The sequence below is a fragment of the Grus americana genome, chromosome 2 (genome assembly GCF_028858705.1).
Source record: "Grus americana isolate bGruAme1 chromosome 2, bGruAme1.mat, whole genome shotgun sequence".
In the NCBI taxonomy this organism is placed as follows: Eukaryota; Metazoa; Chordata; class Aves; order Gruiformes; family Gruidae; genus Grus; species Grus americana.
The window spans coordinates 138,852,282-138,864,775 of NC_072853.1; the positions used below are offsets into that span (position 1 = coordinate 138,852,282).

General features: G+C 41.0%; 1 long non-coding RNA gene across 2 annotated transcripts in view; it reads right to left on the bottom strand.

Moving 5' to 3' along the window:
• LOC129202537 (uncharacterized) overlaps positions 1-12,494 on the bottom strand; it is a 34,736-nt gene that overhangs the window by 14,934 nt on the left and 7,308 nt on the right. The window contains exon 3 of one of the 2 annotated variants that reach the window (XR_008575739.1): positions 1,221-1,368. This is a non-coding gene — a long non-coding RNA (uncharacterized LOC129202537). Of the gene's footprint in view, positions 1-15; positions 1,369-12,494 lie in introns of those variants that run through there. The other variant, XR_008575738.1, reaches the window with a different exon arrangement.

The following is a 12,494-nucleotide window of genomic DNA, read 5'->3' on the forward strand; positions in this document are numbered from 1 at the left end:
ATCTGGCTGCAAGGATCGCTCCTGTTTCTAAAAGATGCTCTGTTAATTAAACAAAGGGTTTAGGGCTGGGTATGAAGTAATGCAAGAACTAGAAACTCCCTGACGTAGCTCTGTTGCAAACAGCCTTCAATACAGTGAAGTTTTGGTCAGGAAAACGTACCGTTTTGGTGCATGGTACTGATGGTAAGAGGGAAGGCTAATAGGAAGGAGGTAAGAGCTGCCTCCTGACTGACGAGTAAAGCACTTCTCTGCTATTTAGGAGGCCAGCGGAAATTGAGATGTTAACCCTGAACATCGACAGTGTCTGTGAAATGGGTACAGCTTCTCACCTGTGCAGAGGAGGGCTCTCGTGTCCCAGCACATAATACGATGCAATCAGCAAGCTGGTGCAAACCACAATGCACACCTTGTCCTTATTAATCCTCTTTGGGCATGATATAATGGAAGGGCCATGCAAACATAAAAGCAAGATTAGGAAATGAGTTTCCCAGCGGTAACTGCAAAAGAACAGGATTTATGTTGCCTGCCACTAGTATTTTAACTTCCTGGCCCTGTGACCTTGACAAGGCTTTGACATGGTTACATGTGATGCCCTCACCAGGAGATGAGGGGAACGTGCTGGGGCAGACGAGGCTGCTGCAGGGTGAGAGCAGAACCAATGAGAAACACCTCGAGCCCTTACCAAGAGCTCTCTGGCAGAGTGGGAGGATGTTTTGCAGAGTTCATCAGCGTTACAGCCCGTAGGTCTGTACCTTAACCCAATCCACATAAGCAGCCTGAGGGAACTCAGCTATCTTAAAAGATGTGCAAGAAAATTATACAGGTGTAAATTGGTGAAACAATGGGATTTTGTGTGTCTGGTTGAATTTAAAATAAATAAATGAATAATGGGGTTTTTTTGTGTTGTGTGGTTTGGCTGGTGTAGTTTATGGCTACCAGCACATCTAGCAGCTCCTGACACCATAGAAACAGTGGTTGTAATTCTATAGCGTGTCCAAGTGACAGCGGGTGACAGCAAGCCGAGCATATTTTAGAATATGGGTATGCTCCACTTGGGACTGCTGACGGCTTCAGCCCCTAGCACAGTACAGATGTGGAAAAGCACGGCTACGCCTCAAGGCCACCTTACCCACGGTTCCTTGAATCTCACCCACGTGTCCCAAGGAATCTAGCTCGTGCTTCCCCTCTTAATACTAAAATTAGGATGAGACCTGATTAACCTGGTCCTGGTGGATATTCCTCGTGATTTCAATGCTTCAAAACAGATCCGGCAGCTGTGGCTTGCACGGTGAGAAGGAAGCAGGTGGCATCTTTCATGTTTCAGGGAGACTGTAGGTTTGTTCTTATGAAGCAGCTGGTATTTCTGAACTTAAAAATAAAACATGATGCCGTGAAAAATGTGCATGTCCCACATTACTTCAGAGCTTTTCCATCACTCTACGAATACAGGAAACACTTTCAGCCCATTTACACCTTTGTGACTCAGTAATGAAAGTCTATGTGAAAGAAAAATAAAAAGCCTAGAAGAGTTAAGCCTAGAAGCTAGTCATTACTCTTCTTGTCAGTGGCTGTATCTCAGTGAACTTTATAAGTAATTCATGATATTCCTTTTTTTTTTTTTTTTTTCTTACTCCACAGCATAGTGGGACTATCCATTGAGACTGTGATTCCTTGTTGGACTTCACAAAGAGGCAATGGTTGACCAAGAAGAGACAAAGGAGGTTTGTGAATCTGTGTTGAACTGAGGGGCTATTACATTTTTAGCTAAGTTTGAGAGGAGGAAAACGTCATCTAGAAACAAAAGGAGCATACTCAATCCATATGTCAAAGCCTAATAAATCCTGTCTTTGATTTTGTGATTGTGAATAGATCAATTAAATGGATGTTACATTCCTGAATGAACCCTTGTAGTTTTTATCCATTTGTGGCACGAATATGCTTTCCTGAGTGGAAACCAGGGGTTCAGGAAACAAAGGGCTCTTGAACCCACTTTCATTTCCTTGTCCCAAAGAGCTCAAGGCTCAAATGGTCTTCCAGAAATTAGGGTTTGCTTGCAAGAAGTAATAAATGAAGCCTTTCCACAACAGTCGTACATCTGGCTAAATGATAAAAAAATATAGACAAAAGCTTTTCTTGGAGCATTTAATGAGAGTATTTCTGAGAGGTAAGAGCACTTCAGGGCCATTTGTTTTCTCCCTCTCACAAGCTAATATTCTTTTGTAGAATACGGAAAAGTGGCCAGGTACGTCCCTTTCCTTCCTACCCTTGGGAAGGCAATAACCACAGAGCCGGGAAGATGGGTGAAGCCAAAACGCTGACACAATGCCCGCAGCTCCGATTCGCATCTACAGAGTTATACTGTAAACTGAGCAGTCTAACAGGGGGGCAGAAAGCAGTCACTCTTCCATGGCATATTCCCTTTTGGACAGAGGGGTGACAGGCTGCTGGCGTTTCTGCCGCAAAGGCCACAGGAGATGACCAATGCCAGCACCACCATGACTTCCACCTCACGTGACTGAGATGGAAGAGGAGGCTTCAACTGCTGCAACATTGGCCAGCAGTGACATATGTTTAACGGAAGAAAGGAAAAGCAGAGGGCATTGCGGCGAGGCTCTGCCGAGACGCCCAGCGAGCTGGGTGCTGTGCCCCAGCGGCCACCCTGCCTGAGCGGGGTGTGCACAGCCGGTCAGGGAGCTCAGGTTTTCTGAAACCACATGGGAGTGCAACAGTCCCCAGAGAAATATCTTGTTAAGGACAGCAACAACGCTTCTGGAACAGTCGCAGTTTCTCACTCCCCTCCACTGCTGGTAACACATCTCAAAGGCAGAAATTTCAGTTCCTGACAGTTGTCGACTGTCTGCCTTCTGCCTGCCTCCCCCAGACTGGTGAAACAACAGCCACCTCCTCCTCATCTGAGAGCTAAAATTTGTACAGCACATGGACAATTGCACACTGCAGTGACAAACAGAGATTAAGTTAATTGTGATTTTGCTTGTTTGTGTGACTGTATGTTGCTGGCGTGACATCATTAACACCACCTGGGCTCTCTAGCCCCAAAAAGTCACCAAGAGAACAGAAGTTTCAGCAGTTCCCATAAGAGACAAGTTGATCGGGGCATTGGAAAAGAAAGGTTAGTCATGCATTGCATTTACGTAAAGCTCTTCCCAAGTGTCCAGGCACCAGAAAAGGTAGGGTTCATCTTCACCACTCCCTTCATCAGCCATGGGAAGACTACAATATAAAGAGATCAAATGACTTTTAGTCTTGAGTCACTGGTAGAGCAGGGCACAGATCCCTGGTGCTAGGACTTATTCACACCATCTTCTGCCACCAACACACAGTGACTCAGCAGTGAAGCCAGTTTCAGAAACCAGATCTAAATCTGGTTCATCAAAGTCACACAAACTCTAATGAAAGATGCCTATGTATCTCACAAATAAGCTTGTTTATTCGTGCTCCCTTCATTACCGTGACCTGCATCTGCAGGGCATGGTGCAGAGAGATCGTCAAGTTTCACACATGCATGTGGCACTCATTTATTTGGCTCCTGCATCCTGCAGAGCCCCATTTACAAAGGAACTTTGCAAGGCTTCTCCAAATCAAAATCATGTGAATCAAATCTGTGGGTGAAGCAGCTAATAAGTACAGTCTTAATAAAACACGGGCTATTGGCTTTTATCTTGGTTCTAGAGAAACAAAGCTTAAGCACATACTTGGTCTGTCTGTCTGACCCCAATCTGCCTATTGCCTTTGAACCCATTAAACACCACCAACCGAACACAGAAAGGAAGGCAGTTGAGATACCAGGTTCTTACAAGTGCTATAGAAATTGATGGTTGTGTAGAAGAGAGATCTCAAAAATACCCCCATTGCCAGAAGGATACAACTTTTATGAGACACTGAAGAATCCACATAGAAACAGTCCGATTGCTAAATATCTAATCTAAAGGATTTGCTGATTTATCTGACAGAGTAATTACTGCTTAAAAAAAAATGGAAAAGAGAAATTTCTTGACAGTGTTATAAAAGTTTCAAGGGAAGGAAAATCAGGGGTGCCTAGATTTCCAAACTCAGCACCCTTCTAAGAAATAAATCCAAAATTAGTCAGTGCCATAAATAATCCCATAAAAGCCTATGCTTCTGAGATTGCAGGCTTGATTATTTTTGCCATGAGAGTTAGAAGAGATTAAGAGGATAGGGACGCAGAGTGCTGATTAAGGAAAAAGAAAAGTGGTTTACTCAGCAGATGTCTTGTCAAAACCACATCCTTTAATCTGAAGTACAAACACTAAAACCAGCATTGCAATGATCTGTTTTAGCCATTAGAGCATATAGTATTCTGGGGCACAGCAGTGGGGAAGATGAAGGAAGTACGGTCATTAGGGTGCAGAGGAACTGCAAGGTAAATGTCTTTCTGTGAAAGGATAAACACCGTTGTCTAGACAGTTTCCCTTCAGGAGGAACTCAGGAGCTGGGCAGAGCCTTCCCCGACTGTTAACACTGGAGCGGGAAGCACATCCCCCCCGGGAGGCCCCAGGGATGGGCTGATCGCTCTGCTAGACCTTTTGCAGGGACGGGATGCTTCGTGCAGAGCCCGTGCGCCAAGCAGCGAGCAGGATCACTGGTGTGACTGGAACGGACACCACCGCAATGCCTGAGAAGCTGGAGATAGAACAAACTCGTCTCTCTCCAGAGACTGTTGACAAGCATGAAAGATTGACTTGCGTGTTGAGCTCAATGCCATGGTCAAGACTTGGTTGTCTGAAGAAATCTGTGGCTTGAGAGACTGAGATGGGGCTAAGAAAGAGGAAATTCTAAGTTCTGCCAATGTTGTCACTCTCATAACATGTAAACTCGTTTACATGAGAAAATCTTCACCTTTCATTTTTCCCATGTCAGCTGTACTAAAATGCTTTAAAATGTTTGTTCACACAAAATTTAAAACAGCAATTTTTTTTTGGTCTGACTGCTGGATAGATTTAACATGCTCTTCCACAGCTCAACAGTTTAGAGGAAGCTTTCTGCAAAGAGTACCTGCGCGGTCAGGAAACAGAGACAAGAGACAGTCTTTCGCAATGTTAATTCACAGTTCAATCATGGTGTTGAAAACATAGCAGCAAGAAATGCGACTTTTCCAGCAAGAAACCTGGGAGAAAAAAAAACGTATTGACATACATACATAGACAACTCTAGGACTTGGTTCAGTTAAGCTGGCTGCAGTCCCTGCATTGCATAAAGCTACCCCAGTGAGGAACCCACATCTCTCTGCAAACTCTTAGCCTAAGAAATGTCTTTGTTTCTTCCGCCTAATGTAATTAAATTACACTTACAATTTGTCAGAATTTGCTTGAAGGCTTGAATTTATGATGGGACACTAACTCGTCCAAGCATATGTTGTTTAACAATATAAAACAGAGTGGGAATTGTATCCACAGTATAAGCCCCCCCAAAATTGTCATTTGTGATTTACTGAACTGCAGATACATGGCAAGGAATACGTTCTCTATTTTCTCCATTGTGTCTAGCAGTGCGGAAACCTAATTCACTTTGGGCTTTACAACATAACCCCATTCATGACGATGACTGCATTTTATTTTTTTTTAATCTATCCAGTTTTCTGAAGATTAGCTTGGTGGAAATCTTACTAGGGAGTTTGATTAAATATTAACAGTGTATTACACATACATGTATTTTTCCAGCTAAATGTACAATGACCCAAGGGTACAAGGATGTGAGCGTGCATATAAGAGCGAGTAAACACATGCACAAAGTCACTGCCTTGAATGCGGGCATGGAATTCAGATTAAATAAACAAATAACTTCTGTCTGTGGACATCAAATCCCCAAACTGATGGGGCCTGACAAGTGGGGCTTGTCACACTGAGTATAGCAGTCTCCCGAGGAAAGGCTCGAGGGACTCTGCTGCAGGATGCGCACGAGGCGCGTAAGAGAGCACGTCTCTCCTGCCACCCCACATCGGTGGAGCATCTGCAGGCACGTTCCGAGCACCTGCTGGGGAACGGCAGAAGCGTGCGAAAAGCCACGGGCACTCAGGGAGAAGGCACAAAGTAGTGCAAGATGCATCTTAATGCATACCCCCGTGGGTGCTGCGTGCACCTGAAACTGGACGCTCCGAAACCTTGGCAATGCTGCCCTGTCCTTCGGTCCCTGAACTTGACTGACAGGTTCACCAGATCAGCAGGCTTGAAGGTCCTTCCAACAACCGCAAAGCTAAGGGCTATTTTCCAGCTGTCCAACAGGACTGTCACATCCAGTATGTGACCAAACGGAATGGGTCAGAGTGTCCACACAACACTTCTTCACATTACATTACAACCCCAGGGTATTATTTGGGTCAAGGAGCATCTCCTGTTTCCCTGCTCCTCGGTTCCAGCTCTGTGCTGCTTCTGAGCAGAAAGCAAAAGTTACCATACCTCTAGAGATGCCAGCCTTTCCAGATCACATTGAAATCATTGGCAGAATGATGATTGCCCAAAACAAAAATTTAAGTAAGGATATTTGTCTAATCTACAACATTCATTTTGGCTTCAAAAGAAAAAAAAAATCTTTTTTTTTCCCCTAATTAAATTATATTAAAAATTTTCAGTAATATTTTTACATAACTTTGGACCAAAGATCTCAAAAAAATTCATAAACCTCGCAAAACTCTTAATTTAATAAAAGTTATCTTTAAAATTTTAACAAAATAAATGAACAAAATTTTAACAAAAAACAATTTCCTCTATTCAGATAAAGTCTGCTCCAAAATCCCAGTTCAGTGGGATTCCTCTACTGACTCTATTGAGGCTTGCACCTAGTCCGTAGCTAGTTTCTAGTAGAGCAATGAACAATTTTTTCATCTATTCACTGTTTAACTTGGTGTTTGCAGAATGTGACGCAAAAAGATGTTTCTGACTGAACACTGTAGGTTTGCCAGAGATGCAGGAATAAGTTTTGCTAACAATTTTTTAATGAATATTATTGACCTCATATTGTTATTCGTGTTTGTTGCTGCAAAACCCTCCACAATCGTGTGTATAAGTTGTGTATTCTGAATATGTGCACAGGCACATGTGTTCACGAGAATAAATGGAACAAACAATGTAGGGAACAATATTTTAAGCAATCTCCTGGCAGCAAAATGTATAATTATTTCCCTGGAAATGACAAAAATTTAATGCAAGAAAAATAATCATGAGTCTGCTCTGTCGGAAAACATCCCAGCACGGAGGTGAACCGGGAGGTTAGAAACCTGTAAGGAGGAACATCTCTTTCCTAATCTCATTTTTTCCTTCAAGTCTGTTAATGTGTTTTGTGGATATCAAGTAATTAATTCCCAGAACTGAGAAGTTTTTAATGTTTGTTCCTTCTTCCTTCACAGTCCCACTCCAGCTGCCTGCCTGGGCAGCCGTTGCTGACCATCTGAAAGGACCAGGTCCTTCATCTCTGTGAGTTAGGCACAGAAGGTCTACCTACATGAGGCAGAATAAGGCCTGCAGGGCTGTAAGATGCGTATCATACATGGACACATGGAAAGTTTTGTTCTGGGTATCCCAAGAAAATACATGGGTTACTTATTTAAACGTTAACTTTACTATTCGCTTTCAATGCATCTCAAATGACAGCTAAACTAGAAACTGTATTTCCAGCATCCTCCACCTGACATGTCCGGGGTTACGGCCCCCAGGCATTATTGTGGTTTTGCTTAATATGCTTTCAGATACAGCCTACAAGCCAGACATTGCCATCACACACGTTATGAGTCCATGCTGCACCATTTGTAGCCAGGAATAAGGTCAGAGGAAAGTGGGAAAGGCTGAATAAACCATATCAGGAATTTTTTTTGGATAACAACACACCGAGAAGAGGTGATGTATATCAATATGCAGGACCCACCTATAGCCTGATGTACTGTCAGCCTGCACGTCAATTCAGTTTGGGCCATTAGCCATTTTTTCCCCAGTCACCCTATTCCTGAGGGAACATCATTCTAGAGACAACAGTGGATGATACACTCATTATTTATCATCATGACATCCCTCCTGGGACTGTTAACAAATGAGTCCCACATGCCTCTTGAAAATCTGTCAAGACTATCAATATATTACAAAGAAGGCACAGACAGTCATTGTGTAATAATTCTTCTGCAAAAATATAGTTTAAACAAGGCAATATTAAAGCCTAATAGTCTATTCATCAGCAAAACCCAGAATAATCCTTTGACTCATTGATATCATCAATGTTTCTGTCTTTTATCATGGGCCTTCAGCGCTTAACACCTCAAATGTGTATTCATATATACGTATACGTACACAAATACACAGTTTTTCACGCACCAGAGTTCAAAATGACTGTGCACCTTTGCTCACTGAAGAGAAACAAACTCTACAGGCAAAGGCTGTCCGGTACCACACTGTCACAGTTTTTATTTTTTCTGGTAGGCAAACCAATCATACTGAGTGGTCTCCTATTGGAGCCTTTACCAAATTCAAAGGCCTCTCGTCTTGATTTAACCAATTTTAGGTCCCCAAAATCCTGGGTTCAGCTATACCTAAGAGATTCCATAGAAACTCTGGCGTCTCTTTGCAAGCCAGATCCCCCGCTCATGAACCACGGCAGGGACTGAAGCTGCTCCTCCAGAAGACCCTGCTCCTCCAGAAGAGTAAAATGCATTACCTGATAACATCCTCATACTTTAAGTTTCCAAATTATATTTTAATCAGAATCCTGCTTCCTGGAAAATTCCCGATTTTTCTTCCTATTCAAAATAAAATATAAATCTTTCCACGAATACCAAATTTCAGTCAGTACTGGTAATTTAATGCTAAGACTTAGGCATTTGAGCAGTAATCTGTCAACATCTACAGAAGGAAGAGCAAAGGATAAATAAGCCTATAAAAGAAAGATCAAGATATTACAATGACAAAAGCCAGATATGTCTCTGGCAAATTGTTTTGGACTTTGAGTTTTGTAGTACACTAATAAAGCAGCACAATGTACTTATAAAAACTCAGTTTAAAAAAAAAAAAAAAAAGAAAGAAGAAAAAAGAAAGAAACCCAGACAAAACCACCAAGTAATTTTCAGATAAAATCATAACAGTTTGGGAGTGCTTTAAGCTTTGAACTGTCCAAAATGCATTTTCAAGCTAGGTGACACTGCTTCCTTGGTATCCTGAGTATTTTATATTAGTTTTTAATAGAACTAGGGATGCAAGGGATAAACCATCCTTTCCTCCACCATGAAAGACTTATGTATCTTTCTATCCAACTACTTGAATTTCTACTAAAATTGTATTAATTACACTTTACTTCTTGCTGCATTTGAATGCCTGCTTTTCTTATGTATGGTGTAGTTAATATTTCATTAGCAGAGCTTTCAATTTTTCAAAATGACTCAAAATCATTTGTTTTATACTTCTAATTAAATGATGAAGTTGACAAAGGAAAATACCAAGGGATGTGTAACGGATAAAGTAATTAAACTACTACATGATTCTTCTATAGAAAAAAAATAAGAAAAAAAATGAAAAGATGAGCTGAAAATTAGATGAGCTGTTTTCCTAAACAATGCTGTAAGGCTGATTTTTACCTCTACTTTACAATTCCTCCCTCTGACACCTGCATGCTGATAGTACTGTTATGTAGGAGCTCATTTTACTTTTGAGGCTTTTTTTTTTAGTCGGTTCATGGGCAGCGATTCTTTGCACAATTTAATTTCTCCAATCATGCCCTGCCAAATGGAAAAGTAGAGAATTTAAATCTGTTAAGTAAGAAGTAATATTCTTGCCCAAGAATAAAGCACAGAAGCCAGAAGTTGGATCAGACATCTATTCATTCATCTTCTAAATGAATGGCTTCATTTCAGAAACCACTACACAGATGCAAATCTCATCAGCTTTCCAGGGGATATTTAAAAACTGGTCCACTTTATCAATATACCAAATATACAGTCAGCATTTCAGTGTAAAGTACTAGCAGAAGTATCACATCTGTTCCTCCTTCCTGGTGGCTTCTATTGGGATATTGGAGATATATATTTATACATATACACACATATATACACATATAGATACTAATATATATTAATATACTAATGTATATTATATGTGTAGAGTATGAAATGTATATGTGTATATATACTTTTTATATATATTATGTATATTATTTATTTTTTAACAATTGATATTTTGTTTTCTAAAAGTATTCACCAAAGCACTTATTAAGCAATGTATTTCATCAACTCTGAGGGAATTAGTTTTCCATTTGACAGAGGGATTTATTTTTATTTAGAAAACCATTTCAGTGACATTTTGTGTACTTAAATATTCAGGTATTTCATGAAATATGACTATACTTTGCTAGTTAGACAAAGAATCAGTATTTGTAATTTTTAATTTATTTTTTTTTCCCAGGGATGCTCGATTTTATCCAATGAAAGTGCTCACTGATCTTGCAGCACTGCATGAGCAGTGGTGATGAGTAGAAATAAAGTTCTTCTGTGACTTCTATACCATCATCAGCTGTAAAGTCAGTTCTAAACTCCCCTGATGACATCACCATTTAGCATTCATGCAATTTGAATGGATTTTTTTCAGAGCAGAATTTGTATACTTTAGCTAAAGTATAATTACAGAGAAAAATGAGAAGTATTTTTACCTTCAAATGACCAACCCCAAATGACCCTTTTTTGGAACAGCGTTATGCTAATGATAAATGTTATTACCGTGGGTTTTCAGCATAACGTTCACATGCTTAAAGGGGAGACTGCAAACGCAATGGATCAGGAGCCCACATGGGAAATGTGTGCACGTGCGCAGCGCATACACGCGCACACAGGCCAAATCACCGATTGTCTCATACACCTCCATAATAAAGTAATTGCTCTTCTTGACACTTCAGATGAGATTTGGGTCAGATTCTGCACAGCCCCGGCTTATGTCTCCTGGCAGCTACTGGCACGGCTCTGTGCTTTGCACACCTCCTGCTATCAATCGGCCGCCCCGATGGAGCGACCACTGCCTCTGCAAGGCAGCGGCACTGCCTGCAGCGTGCTCTCCCGCAGGAACCCGAACCCCCAGGAACCTGGGTACGTTCATTTGTAGGTCTCTTCGGTAATTAGTTCAGGTGATCAGATCAGGCTTGGGAAACAAAACCAACAAAACCCCCGCTGCATCGCTGCACTAGAGCAATTTATCAGAGGTCGTGGCCACAGTGGCTAGCAATATGACCACATCTGCGGGAGTCTCACAATAGCAGCCGTGAACCTGGATTCAAATTTTCCTGCAGACATACTGGCAAAGAAACTCTGGATTGCTGGAAACAGTTAATTGTACGTGCTTAGACTGTAGGTGTTGAACAATTATCCAGGAGTATTAACACATTGGAGATTCCACCCACTCATGATTCGGTATCACAATATTAGAAGCATGTAAAGGCTGCCCAGATGACTTTCCCAAAATAAAATAGGTAAGTTATATCCAGGAAGATCTTTAGTGAAGCCCATCATGAGCACATTACATTGTCAGATCAAGGTTATACTGATTACTCTGTAAGGTAATACTGCCAACAGTATCTATTATTCAAATAGCTCAGGAGACTAAGAAAAGAAAAAAAAAAAATCAAGCAAAGCACCATCCTCATCAACCTAAAATCCCAGACCAGTTTATCCGCTGCATGGTCACTGCAAATATATCCTGCAATGTCAGAGATGTTCTTCAATGCCTTATAGACGTAAAAACTATGGAGGAGCATGGATGTGAAACACTAACAAATCTGCTCACTGCATATGTTGTTATATTAAACATTGGCACCCTCCCAGTGAATTTCCCTTTCCCCAGCTATTAGGAAATAACTCAGTTTTCCCCAGGCTATTTTTATTGACCAGATATCAATTTACTACAAAGTTGTGTCTACAGAAAATAGATGCAACTCCGGATATACTCTCAAACATACTCTTGTTCATACCATGAGAAAATTGCTGTTCTAAATCTGATTTGCAGAGAGGATTAACATACATATGTTGAAGATACTGTATCCTAAGTTGTCTCTCTGTGGCAAAGGGGTAAGAATATTTGCATTTTCAAAATATGTAAGGCAGTTTGCACTTTAAAGGTCACAATTCAAGAGCCTGGGAATGAATTCAGGAATTTTTTTTGTTTTGAATGCTGGGTCTGAGCCATTAAGCAATACATCCCATTTTAAATAAATTACTAGATACAAACTTCAAGTCTACTATGTGAGGGCACTAAAAACAGGGGGACGTGTCTGAGAAATGAGAAATATGATTTTCCCAGGCGTGTGTTAAGAGACTGAATTTGGGATAAGTTTCTCAGTGTACTATTAACAACTTGCTATCTAAGGATGATCATATGGTAAAACTCAAAAGTCCGAACAGGTACCTTCTGTATTTCATTCCCTAGGTAGCAACACAAAGTGCCTTTAAAAGTTTAATATTCATTTTATGTACTTTAAAATAGTGATGAAGACATCTAGTG